The following is a 21,218-nucleotide window of genomic DNA, read 5'->3' as shown; positions in this document are numbered from 1 at the left end:
ATAAGCCTGATGGCCTACGGGAGCCGCTCAAGGGAGCAGGGCAGAGTGCATGTGGCCTAGGACAGGGAAGAGTGATAGAGGTCCAGTGAGAGTGGGTGGAGTGTCAGAGGCCCCAGTGAAATGGGGGCAGAGTGAGTTAGGCCCCGAACAGGGCAGTGTACAAGAGGCCTAACAATGTACTGAGTTTGGCCCAGCCTCAAGCCGGGGCTGTAACAAACTGTAGGAGGGTGAGCCAGCATTGTAACTGGGCCTGGGAGTTTGCCCCCTGTTACACCACCTAAGAATGAAAAGATTTCCTCAGAATAGAAATTTTTAGTTAAAGGTAACTATATTTGGCAAACAGAAGCAAGATAATTAATATGCATTAGGATGAAGGCTTAAGCCAATTTTATGTATTTAGAAATGCAAACTATGTGGTATACAAAGAGAGATGAAAGAGTGTATCCTTCAGAACCTACTCCTGAAAGATCCAGTCATCCAGCCAAGATTCAGAACTCAGACGAAGGAAGCGGGAACCCTGGACATGACCTCATGGACTGGCCATCCAGTGACATTGTGTTCATTAAATCTTGGGGTGGTGAGCATGTTGTTTTCCTTTTTCTAACCACAGTATTAGAATTGTAACTGCTAAGGACTTAATAAATGTGTTATTTGTTAAGGAGTAACTGTTTCCTAGTCTTGGAATTAACACCTCGTACAAGGCCCAAAATAACATTACTGAATGTAACAGATAGGAGGGGAGGGATGATATATGCATGATATTTAATTTCCAAAAATTCCACAGAAGAAGAAAATCGATCAGATAAGAAACCATACTTAAGCCTTGCCACGAGAGCAAGTGTTGTCTAAAGTTTCATAGTCAAAAGGAATCAGAACTCATGGCAGAGGTGATATCTTTTATTAGACCAACTAGATATTTGCAAAAAGATATAGGCAAAAGGTTCTTTACCCACCCCATCCAATAGCTTAGTTGAGCAATGTTAACCAAGAGTCTGGGACAGGTCTTTGGCTTGGGTGGAAGTGGAAACTGTATTCTTACGTTTTACAGCTAATCTGCTAGGATAAGGTAAAATCATTGTTCTGATATTTTATGCTAGGCTCTGATTCCTCTGTCTATATCTCAGCATATGGTCACTGATCTCTTATGATTCTTATGCGGTTTGTTTTATAATAAGTGTTTTTGTTATTCTTTGCTTATTGTCAGTGATAAGTGTGGTAGCAGATTTGACCAGTCAAACAGGCCTTTTCTCCAGAAGAGGGACTCTGTAATTTCTGAGCATGTGACTAGACAAGGATGTGATTCTGCTAACTGGCAAAATCTCCTCTGCTGAGATTATGCAAGACCTGGGTGACACACATAAAACTGAGGTACATTAGGCCAAGAAGTTGACCCCAGAGTATCTCAGTCCATTCTCAATGGTCAAGCAGGAAATAGTAGAGAGGGGTTCAGGGCTGAAGGACACACATCTGTGTGTGTGTGTGAACACCCCAGGAATATGTCTCAAAGCACATCTGACCAACTCTAGTCAGGTTGTCACACAGGGATTTCAGCTATTTTTAGATATAGTGAGTATCAGTTAGCTTTTTCTTCCCTCCCCTTGAACTTACTACAAGTACTTATATTCACACACTCTTTGAGGAGTTGCTGGTTCACAAGGTCATCCAAGGATTAACTCCTCTCTGGAGCCTCTGTGTTTCCCACATGCAATGTTTCCATGCTGGAACTGAAGGCCACCCCTCTGTACAGATCATAGTGAGTCTGGACCCCTCAGTGACCATTGTGTTACTGAAAAAAGAAACAATGCGACAATATTGTTTAAAATGATGAGTGGTTTCTTTTTGTTCTTTGTAACAGTGCCGCAGCCGTGACGTGGTTACTAAAATGAGGGAGCAGCTGCCGGAGATGAAGACATCCGGGAAATCAAAAAATAACCCCAGGGCAGCCAATACAGAGCCAGGAAAGTGAAATAAAGGGGGGAGGAAACTTCCCAAGGTTGCCTTCGGGCACGCACTCGCAAAGAGGAACCAGAAGGGACAACACTCCTAGACAAAGTTGGGAGTTTTGAGGGGAAATGAGACGTCCTTCCCCAGATCGCATCCTACCTGGAGAAGACAGCCTCGGCGGTGAGTTATAAACGGAGCGGTGGTGCGGAAGCTCCCCTGCAGCTCCGAGGGCTCAGTGTGGGGATTCCCTGAATGAGGGGGGAGAAGAGGAAGGAAGAAGCAGAGAGGGAAAAGGGCGAAGAAGCCCCGACATTGCCGGTAGCCCCTGTAATCCCGATCTCGCTCCAGAGGGGGAAGGGGAAGCCCAGACGCCAGAAAGTGAAAGGAAAGGAAATTAACGAAGCCGCGCTTTGCAAACCGGCACAAGCGGCAGCCGAGGACTCCCGATATTGGCGTTAACCAGGGAGAGAGCCAGACTAACTTTAATAAAGCACTTATAATTAAGACCTGACCCACGTGTTCATTACCAGGGTACCGGTATCTAACAACTGTTCCTCCCCCCCCAAAATTGTATTTAGATCAAGTTGTGGCAGGCGGGAATTGGGGGAGCTATCAGAGAAACGGGTATCCAGGATGGACACTTGGTCACATTCTTGTCTGCATTTAACTCTTGTATCTTCTATGATGGATTGTAAGCAACCTGAAACAGGTGCTATCTTTTTTTGTTCTGTGTTTGTACAGCACCTAGCACTGAGGCTTCTGGGTGCCTTGTAATACAAATAATCATGTATAAATACCACTTTTGAGAGAAAGATTGGAGGTCAATAGGAGTAAGTGTTGTTTAGACCTACTGAAATTTAAATATTATGATATTTAGTAACAACATGTAAAAGCCAGCTGGAGGAGACTGAGACTGCTGTTGCCAGAGGTTGTCAAAGTCTCCCTTTGAACGGGCAGGGCGCCAGACGTTTTTAAGTTTGTGATTGTCCAGTCATTACTTAAGAATCCAACATTTGAAACTGACTCCCCAGCCAGTTTCAAACACAATCTCCAACCTTTCACTTTTGAATAAGAGTATTGAATGAGTGGTTGCCCAACAGCTTTCATCCAGAATATAACACAGAAGCTATGCTTATAGCCTTCATTGACAATCTTTGTTTGGAGATTGACAGGGAAAACTGTGCCCTGTTGATCTTACTAGATCTTTCAGTGGCCTTTGAACAGAGCCAAAGCCAGGCATTTTGGTGTCTAGTGAAGGTTATATGAAGAACCCTCCCCCCCAACAAAAATATTGTATTATTGTTTATCCTTTTTTACTATTATTTTGAAAGAAGACACTTGTGTGATATAGCCTGGGAATACCGTAAGTACATACAAATGCATGTAGCACAAAATACACTATACATAAATAAGACAAAGCATGGTAGGTATTATTATTTTAAGATATCTAGAGAGGTTAAACAGCAGGTTACGAAACATGATATCTATATGTTGTGGTGTAAGTGAAGAGTAAGTATTTAAATATAAAACCATAAAAATCTCTTTTCATGGCATCTTTTAGGCAGGGGTGCTCAACCCCTGGCCTGCAGGCCAGAGCTGGCCCATGGAGCCTTGTCACTTGGCCTGCAGTGCTCCCCAACAAGGGAGGAAATGCAGGGGTGGGGGTGTAATTAACATTGCCATGCATCCTATACTGCCAAATTCCCAAACCCTGCATGGTCACATGGAGATGGATGGCACACCCTTTGTCCTCTACACAGCCAGAATGGGCCCCAGTACTCCCTGGATCAGGCCCACCAAATGGATCTAGTCTGAAGATGGACCAGGCACTGCCCCACTGGCCTGCAAAGCAAAAAGGTTGAGCACCACTGTTTTAAGGAATAATTGTCAAACTACAGGATTTGAGGAACCTCACTAACCTAATGAGGAGAGCTTTAAAAAAAAAGTTTCCTGGGAGATGGAGACCAAAGCCCTGAGGAAGGGAGGAAGCGGGTGACCCAGAGGAGGCACAAGCAGAAGGGGGCAACAGAGGAAGACTTTTTATTCTTCCTGAGAAAATAGGGTAATTGGTTAGTTACTTCAGGTGTCTTTATATGAATACATGAAGCCTAGGAAACAAGCAGGAAGAACAGGAAATACTTGCACAAAACTATGATGATATTGGAATAACGGAGACTTGGTTGGATAGCTCACATGATGGGAATACTGTCATGGATGGGTACAAACTGTTCAGGAAGGACAGGCAAGGAAGAAGAGGAGGAGGAGTTGCTCTTTATGTAAAACAGCCACATAATTACTCAGAGATCCAGTATGAAACTGAAGAAAGGCCTGTTGAAGTCTCTGGGTTAGGGTCAGAGGGGAGAGCAACAAGGGTGATGTCATGGTGGGGGTCTGTCATAGACCACTAGACCAGGAGGATGAGATGGATGAGGCTGTCTTTAAGCAGCTAGCAGAATTTTCCTGATTACAGACCCTGGTTATCGTGGGGGACTTTAATCACTCTGATGTCTTCTGGGAGGGCAATACAGCAGTGCACATGCACTCCAGAAAGTTTTTGGAAAGTGTTGGGGAAGAATTTCCTTGTGCAAGTGTTGGAGAGGCCAACTAGGAGCTGTGCTTTTCTTGACCTGTTGCTCACAAACAGGGAAGAATTGGTGGGGAGCATAGATGTGGATGACCTTCGGCAGCAGCAACCATGAGATGATGAAGTGGCTCAGGCTGTCTCCTTCTGCTCACAATGACTTCTCAGCACTGACTCTTTGTTTACACAGCTATACTCTGAGTTTTTGTACAAACCTTCCTGTCTTAACAAGCTGTTAATACTTTCCCTTCTAGGATCAGCCTTGCAACACAAATGCATGCTAGTACAATGAAACACAGCGAATGAGCAGGTGTCAAATAACATTGCTTATCTACCCCCATGTCCCCTCCTAGCATCTACGATGATCAGCCGCCTCAAAAAAATTAAATTTTTGTGGCACTATCTATTCTCAGGGGCACACAGGACCACAAGGTATCCTGTTTCACACCCCCATCCTTGATCCTAGGGTGGGGCTGGATCCTTCTTGCTCTTCCTTTAACTGTGTTCAAGCTCCCTAAAACTGCATTGCCTGGACAACATTCTGGCTTGCCATAGCCTGCACCTGTAAATTCCACCTACAGTCTCCAAAGCAAACACAACACTGTTCCTGACACTTTCTTCTTGCACAAACACAAGTGCATTCAAAGCAGACCTCTCCTTTAGGTTCTGTTCATGTCAGAAACACAGGACAAATGCTTACAAATGCCTGAGTCCCAAGGACTCTTTACCTGGTCATTCATACGGTCTTCCAGTGGGGAGATATTTTTTTTCTGTGCTCCTAGCTTCCCGTCATACACACAATAGGGGGTTATCTTACTTAACCCAAGCATACCACAGCATATACCCTTGTCTATGCCACAGGCCTCAGGCACACTCCAAGATCAGGTTGCAACCCTGCCTTCCTTGAAGTTGCTGCTTCTGCCTCCAACACACATATACCTCTGTACACCACTCTGCCTGACCCAGACAAACAACCATCCCTTTGGTCAACAGTAAAACAAACAACCTCCTGCACAAAAGACTTTGACACAAACCTAGTTAGCTTACCTAGTTTACTTAGCTAGTTGGAACTACCATACTGCTTCACCTTACAAACAGGTCTCCACCCATAGTTCTACAGCCTTAACATACTACAATTCTTGGCTGACCCCCCTACAGAGATTCACTGTGTATCAACAAATTCCCTGATCAGTCAGGTTACTGCTGCCAAGTCCCTGTCCTAAAGACCCAGTGCCCAATTTTTGGCACTGGACCTGGTCCTAGTCCCTGAATCACAGAGTCAGCATCCTGGTGGAGTTACCAGTTGCTGGCACTGGATTTATGACCCAGATATCTTCTTCTGGGTGGACCCACACCCTCAGACTGACCACAACCTCTCCATAGGTAAGTTTTATTAATACACAGTGATAGCAGATAAGAATAATGCAAACAATTCTATATCTACCAGTCCTTGAGTTGTAATCAGAGGGAAGGTACATCTGGCCAGTATGCAATCTTCACCTTGAGGTTCTCTCTTGAATGTCAGACGTCAGCAGCCTGGAGGCTGGAGGTAAAACAAGCATTGCTGCAGAGCAAATGGGGAGGTTGAAGAGAAGGAAGAGTAAATGAGGCTCAGAGTATGGCAACCAGCTTGACCATAAAAGTTATTTTATTGCTAGGTATGTCAAACTTATAATGACACTAGTAGTAATAGCCATGGAAGGAGAGACAAACAAACAAAGCAGTTACAATATTACAGTTACAATAGGGTATTTGGGGAAGTCTAGCTCAAATTTGATCAGCAAAAGTCAGATTTAGAAAGCTGTGCCTGGAGTAAGAGAGAGAGGGATTAAACCAAGTCTGAGGTTTAGAAAGTGGGCTTGCTCAAGTTTGATCAGCAAAAGTCAGGTTTAAAAAGCTGTGCCTGGAGTAAGAGAGAGAGAGAGAGAGAGAGATTACATCAAGTCTGCTTGAACAGAAAGAGAGAGAGAGAGAGAGAGAGAGAGAGAGAGTTGGGGTCTCTCCACTTAGCAAAACTTGAAGTTGAGGTTCCCAGGTGTTTGTTGGAGCTTGCAGGCAGGCAGAGCCCTCAGCACAATCAGTGCAGGTGTTCCAGGCAGGGAAATGGAACTGGTGCAGTCCTTGGATTCACGCACCAGAATGGAAACTTGAGCTTGGGTGAGGGTTTTTGTAGGGAACTAACAGTGGCTTAAGGGAGAACACTAGGTTTGTTAGGGTTAAACAATGGTTTATACACTGGATAATAGGAATGAATCACTCCTGGCTATGGGTGGGATTACTCTGAGGGAGCTCACAATGCAGACAGGCATATTCAGTGTTTTGGGTACCAATAAAGGAGACATTACCAGAATTGGTCTGATAAATGCTGGGCTGGGTGTATGAAGATGTGGCTTGATTAGCATTTGGAGCAGAGATTCTCCATCATGCAGTGCTCCCCTGCTTCTCTGGTGCCAGAGTTCAGTGCGGTCCTTGCCTTGGAACCTCTGTTCTCCATCCTGAATGCTAATGGACGTGCCTCCTTTTCCCATCTCTGATGCAAATGGGACTAGGGGAGTTGTCTTAATCCTGTCACCCTTATCCAGAGGGGTTTAGGAGTGTCTCTCATTGCATATTCATAGCCTTTTGTAAGTTCTTCTTCTGATCAGTTCTGGTTCAGGCAGAGGTTGGGAAAGAGTCCTTTGTGAGTCAGACTGGCTGGGTACTCCACCAGGGTTCCCCAAGAACACAGAGCTGACAGGAAACACCAGGGTGTCGTTTCTGAAGACCCTGGCATCATGGATCTTGCCCAAACACTCTGTGGTTGCATAGGTAAAACATCTGTAGTGCTCCCCAATATTTTGTGGTATGATAGAGAAATACCCTTTTCAGCTGTAATATTCTGAGTTACATTATACAGAGTACAGAGTGGGCGTGTCTCCACGTGCATTTACTGTGCAGCAATTTACTGCGCTGTCGGTGGTTTTTCAGCCGGTATCTGCATGTGCAGGCATTACAGTGCAGTAACACTGTATGTGAACCAACTTGGGAGTAAAGCTAGGCCCAAGTCAGTCTACACACACACAGTTGTGCTGCTCAATAATGCATCGACACATGGGTTACTATGTAGTAACTACTTGGGGATAAATTTGCTACCTGCATCAGTCAGGTAGCAAATTTACTCTCAAATTGGCATAAGTCACCATAGTTGCCGCACAGTATGGGCGTGCATGTGTAGATGCGTGCCCATACTGTGCAGTAATGTTTGGTTACTTAGCAGCAACCTAAATTGCTGCACAGTAAGTGTGTACATGTAGATGTGCCCTGTGTGTGTCATTAATGGCCTTGACACAGTTTAGAAAACCTTGATGGAAAAATCCAGTTATGACCTTCTATGGGTTGGAGAGGCAAAGGTAGCACCCTCTGGATGGCATGACTGTTCCCAGACAGCCAGTTCAGCTCTAAAGCTGCCCATGCTGATGTGTTTGACTGCAGACTCATGGGGCTGGGAAGAAGGAGGGTGCTATCAGTGGTCAGCTTCCAGGCAATTGCCAGCTGCTTCACTATCATCGGGGTGTTCTCATCCTGATGTCTTGTTGCTGGAGTAACAGAGGCACCTTGGTGTAAATCTCTATGAAAATAGCCCTGCACATCCTAAAGTTCTGTCATCATTGCTTGTTGTCTCAGTGCCCAGAGCAATCAGAGCCTATCAGTTGCTGTCCATATTTTTAGCACAGAAACTGTGTACATCCTCTGCAGGTAATCTCAGAGATAGTCATCCTTTATAGCAGTGGGGGCCAACCTTTTTGGTATGTGTGCCACAAATTAAGACCTGTGCCCTCTCCAAGTACCACTCTGATACCCCCTTCCCCTGCCCAATCTGCTGCTCTACTTTCTGTTTCCTGTCCTGTGCTCCCTTCCTGGCCTGTTGCTCTGTCATGTGCCACACACAGAGGTGGTTTGTGTCACAGTTTGGCCACCCCTGCTCTATGGTGTTTGCATATTTTCCTCCTTGGACACATTGCTCTTAGTCATAAAGAACATATAACACAGCTCAAGGATGTACCTTTTGAGTGCAGTGAGATGCCATAATTGCTGCACTGTAATCTAATAGCTATAGGTGATTTGAAGGAAGACAAAAAGAATTTCCAGTTAGGCAATGGCTCCACCTTGAGAAGGAGAGGAGGGCCAACATGTTACAGTGATGCTAAGACAGGGATCAGACAGAGTGCAAGGTGAGGAGATAGTAGGCTTTCATTCTCAGCATCCCAGGGTAACTGCACACAAGCCCGCCTAAGGTGGAATTGAAAAGCACCCCTTTTGAAGCACTTTAGTTAGGAGAGGTATGTATATTTGTACAGTACTGAAGAGCTCTAAATTAGAGGCTCTTCAAATTGGAGCAAGATTTAAAATGTTTCACATGAACATCTGCCTAAACACAAAACTGGCATCATCCACTCCCCAGCTGCCTGCAGTTGCTACTGTTACCATACGAAGCTACAATGTGTGGAGCAATAAGTTTTACCCCAGCAAACAATTCCTTGAGGGTGAAACTGACTTGATATCAGAGCAGTCCCTTTTTTGGGGGGGGGGGGAGGTGAATTGGGGTGACCGCCCCGGGCCCCGGTTTTTGGGGGCCCCTGCGAGCAGTGTTGTACAGGCCCTGAGGGCACCACCGCTCCACGCAGGTGCTGTGTGCTGCTGGCTTTGTGCTCTGGCCACTTGCCACCCCCTCCCCCTGCACATGGCCTGCACAGGCCCTGCACACCCCTAGGGGCAGCTCTGCTTGACATATTCTACGTAGTACCTTTACTCAAGGGCATATCCACAGGAAAGTGCAGTGGTGTGTACTTTCTACTGTGGATGGACAGTGCATGCTTTCCACTGTGTAGGACATTGAGCTTTCTTGCCTCCTGGGTGATGGAGGACACCCAAGGGGCCAGGCAGGGAGCAGGTACAGGAACAGGGGTGAAGCCTGGCACCCATTCAGCCTTTCTCTGCAGCTGGAGTCCTCAGGCAGGCAGAGGACACCAGGGGAGGGAGGCAGGGAACAAGTGCAGAAAGTAGGGATTTTATCTGCCACTGCTACTGTCCCCAGCCAAGCTTGGCACCCTGTGCAACCACTCCCTGTGGCTGGAGACCCAAGCCAGTGGGGGATACTCACAAGTGTTGGGCAGAAAGCATGCATAGGAACATGGACCGCTTGCTGCTGTGTCTATTCTTGGTTGAGCTTGGCACCCATACAGCCTTGCCTCACAGCCTCCAGCTGGATCAGGGCAGGACTGACTTTCAGTCCCCTCTGATGCCCAGGTCAGTTGGGAATGGCAGTGATGGTGGAGTACAGGCTTCCCTCTCTCACCCTACCCCCTCTCTGTGCCTGCTACCTGCCTGGCCCCTGCTGGTATATTCTGCAGACTCGGTGGCTTCAGGCATGTCCCACCCCCACCCCACCATGGTCTGAAGGGTAACGTGCCACCCTCTTCCCCATTTATTAAATTCTAGATCTGCTTATGCCTTTACTTAGGCTTTTTAAAGGGTAACTTCCTAAGTCTGAGTAATTTACTAAGTATATGACTGTGTGTTATGTGCCCTTCTCTCTGAGCCTGCCCCTGGTAAGTGTGTCCTGGGCGCACCATGACAAACTGTTTGAGTGGACTGAGGGGAGCCTGATCCACTATGCTCTGCTACTGCTGATTGCCATGGTGCCCCAGGCACACCTGAGAATTTGATGTGGGACCCTGAGTTTGGATAGTGCACTGGGCAGGCCCATGCTTCTCCACAATTTTCACTACACTACACTATGTGTCCCTGTCCCCCACAGCCAAGGACAACATCGCTGCTGGCATCGATGCATTTCTTCGCTGGTGAGAGGCCCATGTCTATGTAGCTGAGGGGGCACTGGCTGCTGGCTGAGGGGGCACTGGCTGCTCAGTAAAGTTTTGCATGGCCTCCCAACTCTGTGTGTGCTGTGGAGGTAAACTCCAGGGGCCAGGGGGGAGCTCAGCCAGGCTGGGCAGGGGTAGGGACAGGGGCAGGGGCAGGGGCAGGAAGGGGAGGGCCTTCCTCTCAGTGCAGGGCTTACTGGGTGGGCATGGTGGGTGTGTTCATTGCCCTGAGTCTACCCCTGCTGGTGGCAATAATGTGCAACTCCCAGCAGTGTCCTGGGGTGCAGGGGTGCAGTGCCTGGCTGTCTGGGCATGGGCTCCCTCCAGGGAAGAGCTGGAGCTCATGAGGGCAGGTGGTGCCATCCCCAGGCTGGCCTCCTGGGTGGGGCTGCACACTCAGCCCTGTCAGGGCAGGCCCCGGCTCGGGCTGCTGGGGCTTCCGGATGATGCTGTGGGCAGGGACTGTAGTGGAATGGGCTCCTGGAGTCCCAAGGGGTCCTCCCCCACTGACAGCTCATCACTGTTGCCAGGCTATGGCAGAGTCTCAGCAGGTTGCCCGTGCTGGAATACATGGCATGGCTCTGCTTAGGGTGCCAGGATGCGAGGATGTATTTCAGCTGCTGCATAAAGGGCATGGTCCCGCAGGCAACCCCCAGCTGGTGGTTGTGGTCAGTGACATGGACCCATTGTTTCTGTGGGACCTTGACCTTTATATGGCATTGGCATGCTAACCCATTATATCTGTCTGCTGCATGTGGTCTGCCAGACCCTCACAGATGTGCACGTTGGAGTGCCCACCTTGGGTGAGCTGGCTCTGGACCTCACCCCTACCCTACAGTGCAATGAGGTCCGCAGTGTCATCCTGGGACCAGTTACACCCCTGGGAGGCAGTGTGTGGCATCAGGGGTGATGCCAGCATAGATTTCTCTATGGCCCTTAGGCACTGCATGAGAGAATCTGCATCTGCTGGGCCTGAGCAGGTGCCTGCAGCACACAGCACAAGGGCATGGTGTGGGACAAGCAGACAGGCTGTGGGGCTGGGCCAGGGGCCAGTATCATGGTCTGGGCAGGCTGTCCTGGTGCTTCTACTGTTGGATCTAGTGGCCAAGTCAGGCAGAAGGTGGGACAGGACCCTGGGGTCACCACAGAGTTTTAAAGGCTAAGCTGAGGCAGGAAAAGAGCTCCAACCATGGCCCTGGGGCTAGCTGATGGTGGGGCTCCTGTATCTACATGTGCACTACTGTGCAGTTTGCCACCAGTCAGTTGTCTACATGTGTGCTACTGCTCAGTAACTATAGCATGGTTAATTTGCTACCTGCATTTGCAGGTAGAAAATTGACCACACAGTAGACTAATTGACTGTGCAGTGAGCACCTGCATGACTGGACCTTGACACTTCACTGCAGTCAATTAGTCAATGGAGTGGTAAAGCACATTGTTTAGATACACCCAGTATCTGCTAGAAAGTGTAGAAGTGAGGGAAGTTCAGTGGAACGACAAAAAATTGAGCCTGCTTGTCACCTACCCCAGTCCTATGCTTGTGAAAGGAATGTGGGCATGGTAGAGTTAAGCCACATTTACCATCTCTATATTCTTAAAAGATGCCTATGATTTCCTAAATGAAAATTGGAGCTAACCTAAGGCTGCTGTAACTTGCAGTCTCCAGGAAGCAGAGAACAGCCACTTGCCACTCTCCAAAACATCCCCAATTCATTTGGAAGCAGGAAAGGATCAGAGTTCCCATTCTACCAGAGGAATTCTCAGGGAGCTCAGAAAATCTAGGCCTCTGAATCTGATTCCATAACTGTGCTGTAGAAATAATAATGAAATCCAGGTGTTTCATGCAGCCTCAGACCCATATGAAATCCTTCATGATGATTCAGGCTGAAGGCTATGGTGTCCTGGCCAAATGCAAATGGCAAAGAACAGTTTGGGTCACCTGAAAGAATCAGCAGATAATCTTGCCCAAGAGACTGAGAAGCCCCTGACTCTATTCTTTCTCTTGGTTACGTTCTAATAAGCCACTCACCATACCACTGCAGTTCTTTGCCTCTTTAAGAATATAAAAATAAATTAATCAGGGGCCAATAGTGTAAATCAGCAGTGCTCCATTGGTTTACCAATCCTTCCCACCCTCTCCTGGGATAGAGTCCTTTGGCTTCTCAGCATTTCTGTTTCCTTTCCAGATACAAACCTTGCTCTTGCAGGAGTTAAATCCAGCCAGAATTGGAGTTGGAGTCATGGAGCTGCTGCTGTTTTTTTATTTGAGAACAAGAAGTCTTTTCACTGCTGCCTCCAGCCTGCGCTGTGTGGGGGGCTCTGTTGCCCCTGTTTCCTGTAGAGAATATTTGCACTCTATGGAGGGAGAGTTCCAAGCACAAGCAACAGCTGAAGCTGATCACGTGGCTCCTAATGAAATCCAGACCCTGGTGGAGTGATGACATATAGTGCTGTGATTTGTGCTTCCATACAGACTAAAGAAGCAGAGGAAGGTATAATATGTTGTGCTGCCGCCAAGCAACACAGACTCCAATATAAATCAGGCAGTGTGAACAGAGAGGCTTATTTTCAACATCTGCTTGTTTCTTGTTCTAATTGCTCTTTCTTACATTGCGATATAAGAAGCAAATGGAGATCAGGTAAAAACAGACAAAATAGTTTTTCTATTATATTTAAAAGTGCTGCAAATAAAATATCCAAAGAATATCTGACTGGTATTAATCTGATATCTGGCTGGTATTAATTTATTCACTGTTTGTAAGTGTTGGTGGAAGAGGGTATGTAAATAATTTCAGACCACACACTGTTCCTGAACTCCTTATTTTGTCTCCTCATTATTTGCAGGTCATTATAGATGGTATTTAATTGGTCCCCAAAACAACACCATATTGCTTCTACTTCCTGATTTGCTGACTGAATTTTTAAAAATACAGTAGAATGAATAGCGAACGGTAGTGCTAACATGTGAAGCTTTTGGGATTACTGACCATTTTCACAAGCAAAACAGCATAACTCAAATATAACTGGACAATATGACTTCAAAAACAAGACTGTTCACCTCCAGTGTCTTCTCACAAAAATTGACTGGCTGCTCATGGCACTTTTACACAATTACTACCACTTACCTGGGTCCAGTTCATCATTTGATTCTCAGAATAACAATGTCTGCATTTATATATTTATTTATTTATCTATCATTTAAAATGCTTATCACAGACTCTAAACACTTTACCAAGAGTAACTCCATTAGCATTAATAAAATAAAGTCTTAAAATAGATGAAATAATGAACTGAACAAACAGATGAAACAAAACTGACAAATGAGTTGTTGATACATAAACCTGAGAACTTGAAGTCCTTTTCCCCACATGGCAGCATCTGATCTTCTCAACACTCCTTTGAGGCTCTCAAAGGGTGGTATCACATATTCATTTGTGACAGTTATTAATTATCAGCATGAAGTGACTGATTGAAGTTAATATGTTAGGAGATAACCCTTGCATGAGGGCCCTTAACATGAGCTAAAGTCCTTGAACATGCATCTGACTGTGTTTTAACTGCACTGAGTGTCAAGTTGAACATGTGACACCAACCAAACTTCACCTTCGCTGAAAGCTTTGCAACAAAGATGGATTTAGTGACATTCCTGGGAGTTTTATGGTTGAGGAGAGACTATATCTCAGCCTGAGGTGTAAACACTATGGACATGTCCACACATGCAGGCACATGTGCTTGCAGCAGCTCAAATAGAAGCAGTGCAAATTTGAGCTGGGGCTTTTTGCCTCAGCGCATGTGCCCAGACATGCACTCTGGTGTGCCACTTGGGGCAAAATAACCCTGCCTGTCTCCTCCCGGATCTGCAACCAGGGTGAGCTAGAGCCTGGAGCCGGTACCTGTGCTGTACATATACATATACATATGTGTGTGTGTGTGTATACATATATACATACAGAGAGAGAGAGAGAGGGATCGGTCAGTTGGGCAATGCTTTATTGGTATATTTACAATGTTAAAACAATTCGGAAGCTTACCAGTGTCTCTATCATCATGATAAAATAAATTCTAAGGCGGGTGTGTGTGTGTGGAAGTACATGCTCCAGAGATCCCAGGGACACATCTTTGTGGGCACATCTAGATGAGATGCTGATTTCACCATAGCCTAATTATACTGAGCAGTAGCACATCACAGCACAGATAGTGCTAATACACTACTGCGCAGTATTATTAGGCTACTGTGCAGTAGTGTCACTTAAAAGATGTTCGCCAGTGCTACTGCACAGTAACTCTGGTTGCAGGGAATTTATTTGATACTTTATAATACAAGTACTAAATAAATGTGCAGTAACCACTGCATAGTAGTCTCTCATGTAGATGTGCCCGCTTAGTGGGGAACCTCCAACTTTTCCTACTCATGGAGACACCCAGGAGATTCCCAGAAGCACATCCTTATAAGAGGCAAAGGCTGGGCAGGCATTCCCAGGGCTTCAGGGCCACAATCCTGTGCAGGAATTCCTAGCAGCACACAGGACCAGGCCCCTCAAGCCTCAGAAGAACACATTGTCTGTTGTCCTGCAGCATCAACAGGTGGGAGACTGGGTAATGTGTGTTTCACTGAATGAAGTGGATCAGCTGACACATCCAGGTGACACATCCAGGTGACACATCCTGGATCAGCTGATCTGCTGCATTTGGCAAAGTCTGTTTCAAACCATGGGGCATTTTCACACATGCATGCATCACAGTGCAGGGTGCTTGCTTTGAAAAGTGCCTGGTGCTGCAAATGCATACAGTTGTATAAGCAGCAAAATTTGCGTCAGCGCTGAGAAAATGGCAGTAGCACGCTTTTGAACTAAAATGCCTCAGTGGCGCTTTAGTTTAAAACTGCACAACTGCTGTTTTCTGTGTGCTGATGTGCATTTCGTCACTTCCACTACTGCATGCGGCGCAGTGCAGTTCACCTTAGCTTGCATGCAGAACAGACTTGGTTAAGAGCCTGCTCCAAAGTGGCAGATCTCTGGCATGTCACTGGAAAAAAAAGTATGTGTATAAATGCCCTTAGTTATCTAAAGTCCATATGGATACCTAATGGTAACACAGGATCTGACTGGGTATATTTACTCCCCCCAGAAGTGCTGCAAGCACCTACTCTGGATACCTTTAAGAAATGCTTGGATGCTTATTTTGCTGGGGTGATCTGACCCCAGCTGACTTCCTGCCCCTTGGGCAGGGGGGTTGGACCTGATGGTCTTGTGAGGTCCCTTCCAGCCCTAATGTCTATGAAATCTATGAAACCTTGGCTCACATTTCCCAGTCCCAAGCTGTGCCCCTGCTCTGGGAATTGCAGGCAGCTGCCCACACTTGGCAGCAGAGAGACAGCTGTGGGGAGGCCTGGAGAGCTGGTGTGGGAGCCCCAGTGCCCTTATCACTCACCTGGGGCCTTAACTGGTCCATGGAGGAGACTGATGACCTCATGGCACCATAGGGTGAGGTGGAGCTGCAGCCACAGCTCAAGCAGGTGGGCGCCACAATGCCAGCATCTATTAGGGGCTATGAGGCCAGATGCGAGAGCACAGGCATGACTGGTCAGTATAGCAGTGCGCATAAAAATCAAAGCTTTGCAGACACAGTGGGTCACCATCACCAACCACAATCATCAGTTGGGGACTGCCTGCAAGTCCATGACCTTTATGAGACACCTGACTGATATCCTTACACCCTGGGACCCAGGCCACAGCCATGCTGTGTACAGCAGGATGGGGAGCCTGCCCAAGTTCCCACTCTGGCCTAACATCCACAGTGATGTGTCACCAGGGGAGGGCCTTGGGGTGCCAGCAGCCTGTCCCACTGATCTCCCTGCCTACACCTCTACCAGCAGCTTGGGGAGCCCAGGCCTGTGCCTGCCCTGACAGCTCTGCAGCCTCAGCCCCAGCCATGAGGCATGGCCAGCTATGTCACCATTGGTCACCAGCAGCGCTGCTGCCTTGAACTGCTTGACAGCAACTTGGAGTAGATTACCACTTGAAGTCCCTTCCAGTTCTTCTTTTCTAGGATTATTTCATAGGGTTACCATATTTCCAGCTCCAAAAAAGAGGACACCTGGCGGGGGGCAGGGGGAATATGATATAGGTGGAGGGGCAGTGACATGTATGGGCATGGGATCTATGCTTAGTTTTGCAGAGTTGGGATGGTTTGCTTTGCTTTCCTTTGCTTTGCTTCCATCTTCATCCTGCCTGTCCTTTTTCAGGAAAGCAAGGATCAGCTTCAGTCTTATTTTCTGGCCTAGTCATGGCCCCAAGAACTTTTATAAAAGGATGCTATATGGCTACATGTGCAGCCATTTGGGAGCAGATTTGCTCCTCAGAGCAGTCTGAAGAGTGCAGCCCTCTCCAACTCTGTTCCCAGAGCTTGTGCCCACTGTTCCACTCCCAGGCCCCAAGAGTGATGACCCATGCCATGAATTCCTTCTTTCCACCCTGCTCACTGTGCTTTGCCACCATGGTGACTGCCATTTGGCCCAGGTCAGTCTCAGCCCTGCCTGGCCCCTGTGCTGTGCGGCTGCATGGTCAGGTTCACTGCTGCATTTGAGGCCCCCTGGCCCAGCACTGATGTCGACCAGCCATTGGCCCATTGCTCAGACCCTGGCAAGGACACTGACAACGTACACATGAATGCTGCCACCAGTGCCATAAATGGGCTCTGGGGTTTTAGCGCTGCCTCCTGTGAGCCCACCTAGTCAGTCAGGACTGGTGGCTGTACATCATCCATTGCACGTGGGATGACTAGCAGTGGCTAGATTCATTATGGATGACCAGAGCCACCTTCCAGGAGCATTTCAATCAGCTCTGCCTGCATCTAGAGCAGCAGGCCACCACCATGCACCCACCCCTCCCTGCAGAGACCCGGCTGGCTATTGCTGTGCTCAAGCTGGACATGCTCACAGGCCTGCACAATGTCAGCCACCTCTTTGACATTGGCAAGGTGGCCACTGGGAAGGCTGTCCTAGAGGTCTGCAGTACCCTCTAGGACATGCTGGGGCACACTAAACTCTGGGTCCACGACCCTATGGAGGTGGTGGAGGGGTTTTGTGCCCTGGGCTTCCCCCAGTGCTTTGGGGCCCTGGGACAGGACCCACATCCACAACACCTGGCTGATCATTGCAACCATCCCTAATACAGCTGGCAAAGAAAGAACTTTATTCCCTTCCACAAACACAGACACTGAACAACAGATTCCTTCTCTCCTCCCTCCTAAATCACAGAGCTCCAACCCCCTCGCCCCACCAATAGAGCCCCTCTACCAACCACCCCACCAATAAAGCACCTTCTTCCCCATGCAGACTATGTACAGTGCTCTGGGTGCCTTCCCAGGGTGGAGGACAATGGGGTGGGTGCACCTAGGGGGAAGAGCCCAGGTACAGGGGCCCAGCACCCCAGCCTCTGCCGGCACCACTGCAGGTATGCACACCACAGCAAGGCCTGTGGGCAGGGGTTTGTCTGGGGGTTAGGGCAGATGCTGCTCTGCTGGTACAGTCAGCTCCCCCTCCTGCAGCCTGAAGCCAGGGCAAACAGGTCCCAGTTGCAGTGCTGGCCCCACTGTGGGCAGGTCATGGTCAGGGTCCACATAGAGCCTGGGTGAGAAGTGGGTCAGAGCCCAGGCAGGGGGCTAGATGGTGGGAGACCTGAGATGGGTGCCAGGGCAGAGGGACCTGGCCACTGAAAGTGCTGCTGCATCTTAGCACAAGCTCACTGAAGGGGTTGCATCTGGGCGGTGAGCAGCTGCCAGGGGAAGCACCAGCTTCATGTAGGGAGATCCTCAATGCCCAAACTAAGTCTATTCCATCTCGGAGGAAAGGCAGCAAGAGGGCACAGCAGCCCCCCTGGCTCTCCAGGGACCTAGCAGACCTCCTGAGGCTAAAAAGAAAGGCCTACAAAGGATGGAGGATGGGAGTCAGCTCCAAGGAGGATTATTCTGCACTGGTCCGGTCCTGTAGGGAGCTGACCAGGAAAGCCAAGGCTGCAACTGAACTCCAGCTAGCTTTGAGCATCAAGGACAATAAAAAGTCCTTTTTCAGATATGTGGGGAGCCGGAGGAAAAGCAGGGGCAACGTTGGACCCCTGCTGAACCAGATGGGGCACCTGACAACTGACGCCCAGGAAAAAGCCAACCTATTAAATAGGTACTTTGCGTCGGTCTTTCATCAGCCCCATGGGACGCCCATGCCCGCTACAGGGCCGGGAAGTCCGGGTGAGGGTGATCCCCTGCCCTCCATTAATGCTGACTTCGTGAAGGAACATCTTGAGAAGCTGGATACCTTCAAGTCAGCCGGCCCTGACAATCTTCACCCCAGGGTACTCAAGGAGCTGGCGAGCATCATAACCCAGTCTCTAGCGCGGATCTTTGAAAACTCTTGGTGCTCTGGTGTAGTGCCCGAAGACTGGAAGAAGGCCAATGTGGTGCCTATCTTCAAGAAAGGGAGGAAAGTGGATCTGGCTAACTATAGGCCCATCAGCCTAACTTCTATCCCGGGGAAGATCTTAGAAAAGTTTATTAAAGAGGCCATCCTTAATGGACTGGCCGACGCCAACATCTTAAGGGATAGCCAGCACGGGTTTGTTGCGGGTAGGTCTTGCTTGACCAATCTCATTTCCTTCTATGACCATGTGACCTATCACCTGGACAAGGGAGATGAGATTGATGTCATATATCTTGACTTCAAAAAAGCCTTCGATCTGGTGTCCCATGATCGCCTCTTGGAGAAACTGGCCAATTGTCGCCTTGGGTCCCCCACGATCCACTGGCTGGAAAATTGGGTCCGGGGTCGGACCCAGAGGGTAGTAATTGATGGAAGTCACTCATCGTGGTGTCCGGTGACCAGTGGGGTCCCCCAGGGCTCTGTCCTTGGACCCATACTGTTCAACATCTTCATTAATGATGTGGACACTGGAGTCAGAAGCGGACTGGCCAAGTTCGCAGATGACACCAAGCTTTGGGGCAAAGCATCCACACCAGAAGACAGGCGGATGATCCAGGCTGACCTGGACAGGCTCAGCAAGTGGGCGGACGAGAATCTGATGGTGTTCAACGCCGATAAATGCAAGGTTCTCCACCTTGGGAAGAAAAACCCGCAGCATCCTTATAGGCTCGGCAGTGCTATGTTGGCTAGCACTATGGAAGAAAGAGACTTGGGGGTCATCATTGACCACAAGATGAACATGAGCCTGCAATGCGATGCTGCGGCTAGTAAAGCGACCAAAACGCTGGCTTGCATCCATATATGCTTCTCAAGCAAATCCCGGGACATCATTCTCCCCCTGTACTCGGCCTTAGTGAGGCTGCAGCTGGAGTACTGCGTCCAGTTTTGGGCTCCACAATTCAAAAAGGATGTGGAGAAGCTTGAGAGAGTCCAGAGAAGAGCCACGCGCATGATCAGAGATCAGGGAAGCAGACCCTACGGTGACAGGCTGAGAGCCCTGGGGCTCTTTAGCTTGGAAAAGCGCAGGCTCAGGGGTGATCTGATGGCCACCTACAAGTTTATCAGGGGTGACCACCAGTATCTGGGGGAACGTTTGTTCACCAGAGCGCCCCAAGGGATGACGAGGTCGAATGGTCACAAACTACTACAAGATCGTTTCAGGCTGGACATAAGGAAGAATTTCTTTACTGTCCGAGCCCCCAAGGTCTGGAACAGCCTGCCACCGGAGGTCGTTCAAGCGCCTTCATTGAACACCTTCAAGATGAAACTGGATGCTTATCTTGCTGGGATCCTATGACCCCAGCTGACTTCCTGCCCTTTGGGCGGGGGGCTAGACTCGATGATCTTCCGAGGTCCCTTCCAGCCCTAATGTCTATGAAATCTATGAAATCCCTGCCCTCCACAGCTGAGGACATTGCTGCCAGCATTGATGCATTTCTCCGCATGTGCAAGTCCCATGTCTTCCTAGCTGAGGTGTCACTGGTTGCTCGCTAAAGTTTTGCAATTCCTCCTGCCTCCCTGCATGCTGTGCAGGGGATCTCTAAGGCCAGGGGTTGCTTGGCCAGGCTGGGTGGGGAGCAGGGACCAAGGCGGGGCAGGAAGGTGAAGGCTCTCCCCCCAGTGAGTGCCTTTCTAGGTGGGCATGGCAGGGCTGCCTGGTGGCCCAAATCTGTCCCTGATGGTGGCCATGACGTGCAGCTCTAGGCGGCATCCTGGGGTACAGGGGTATGGTTTCTTTTTGGCTATGCAGGGCCCCCTCCAGAGAGGAGCTGGAAATCTTAAGGACAGGCAGTACCATCCCTGGGCTGGTCTCCTGGCAGGGCTGTGCACTCGCAGCTGGTGAGACAGGTGGTTGCCTGGGCTGCTGGAGCTGCTGGATGATGCTGGAGGGAGGGATCACAGCTGGAAGTGTTCCTGGTGCCCCAAGGGGTTCTCTTCACCTAATTTCTCACTGCTGCTGACAGGCCATGGTGGAAGCTCTGGCAGGCTGCCCATGGTAGAGAACATGATGGCTCCACCCAGGGTGCCAGGGCATGAGGATGTGGCCCATAAAGGGCATGGTCCTTGGGCAGCCCCGAACTGGCAATTGTGGTTGGTGACATAGAGCCACTGTGCCCACAGGGTCTTGACCTTCATGAGGCACCGGCATGCCAACTAGTCATGCCCACACTCCTGCATGTGGCCCACCAGGCCATCATAGATACGCATATTGGAGCAGTCACATCAGACAAAATGGCTCTGCGCCTCAGCCTCATCCCACAGCGCAACAAGGTCTATGGCCTGATCCTGGGCCCAGTTATGCCCCTGGAATGCAGTGTGTAGCATCAGGGATGATTGCAGCATGGCTCCCTCAGGGGCT

At 48.8% G+C, this 21,218-nt stretch overlaps 1 long non-coding RNA gene across 1 annotated transcript; it reads left to right on the top strand.

Annotated features, from left to right (window-relative positions):
• The first annotated feature begins 1,839 nt into the window (after window positions 1-1,839).
• LOC132243566 (uncharacterized) lies at window positions 1,840-13,092 on the top strand. Its single transcript, XR_009455201.1, has 2 exons — window positions 1,840-2,124; window positions 12,573-13,092. It is a non-coding gene; the product is annotated as an uncharacterized LOC132243566 (long non-coding RNA).
• Window positions 13,093-21,218: the final 8,126 nt, after the last annotated feature.

The sequence above is a fragment of the Alligator mississippiensis genome, chromosome 10, assembly GCF_030867095.1.
Source record: "Alligator mississippiensis isolate rAllMis1 chromosome 10, rAllMis1, whole genome shotgun sequence".
In the NCBI taxonomy this organism is placed as follows: domain Eukaryota; kingdom Metazoa; phylum Chordata; order Crocodylia; family Alligatoridae; genus Alligator; species Alligator mississippiensis.
Note: the sequence above shows the minus strand (reverse complement) of the source record. Positions and strands in the feature narration are given on the sequence as shown.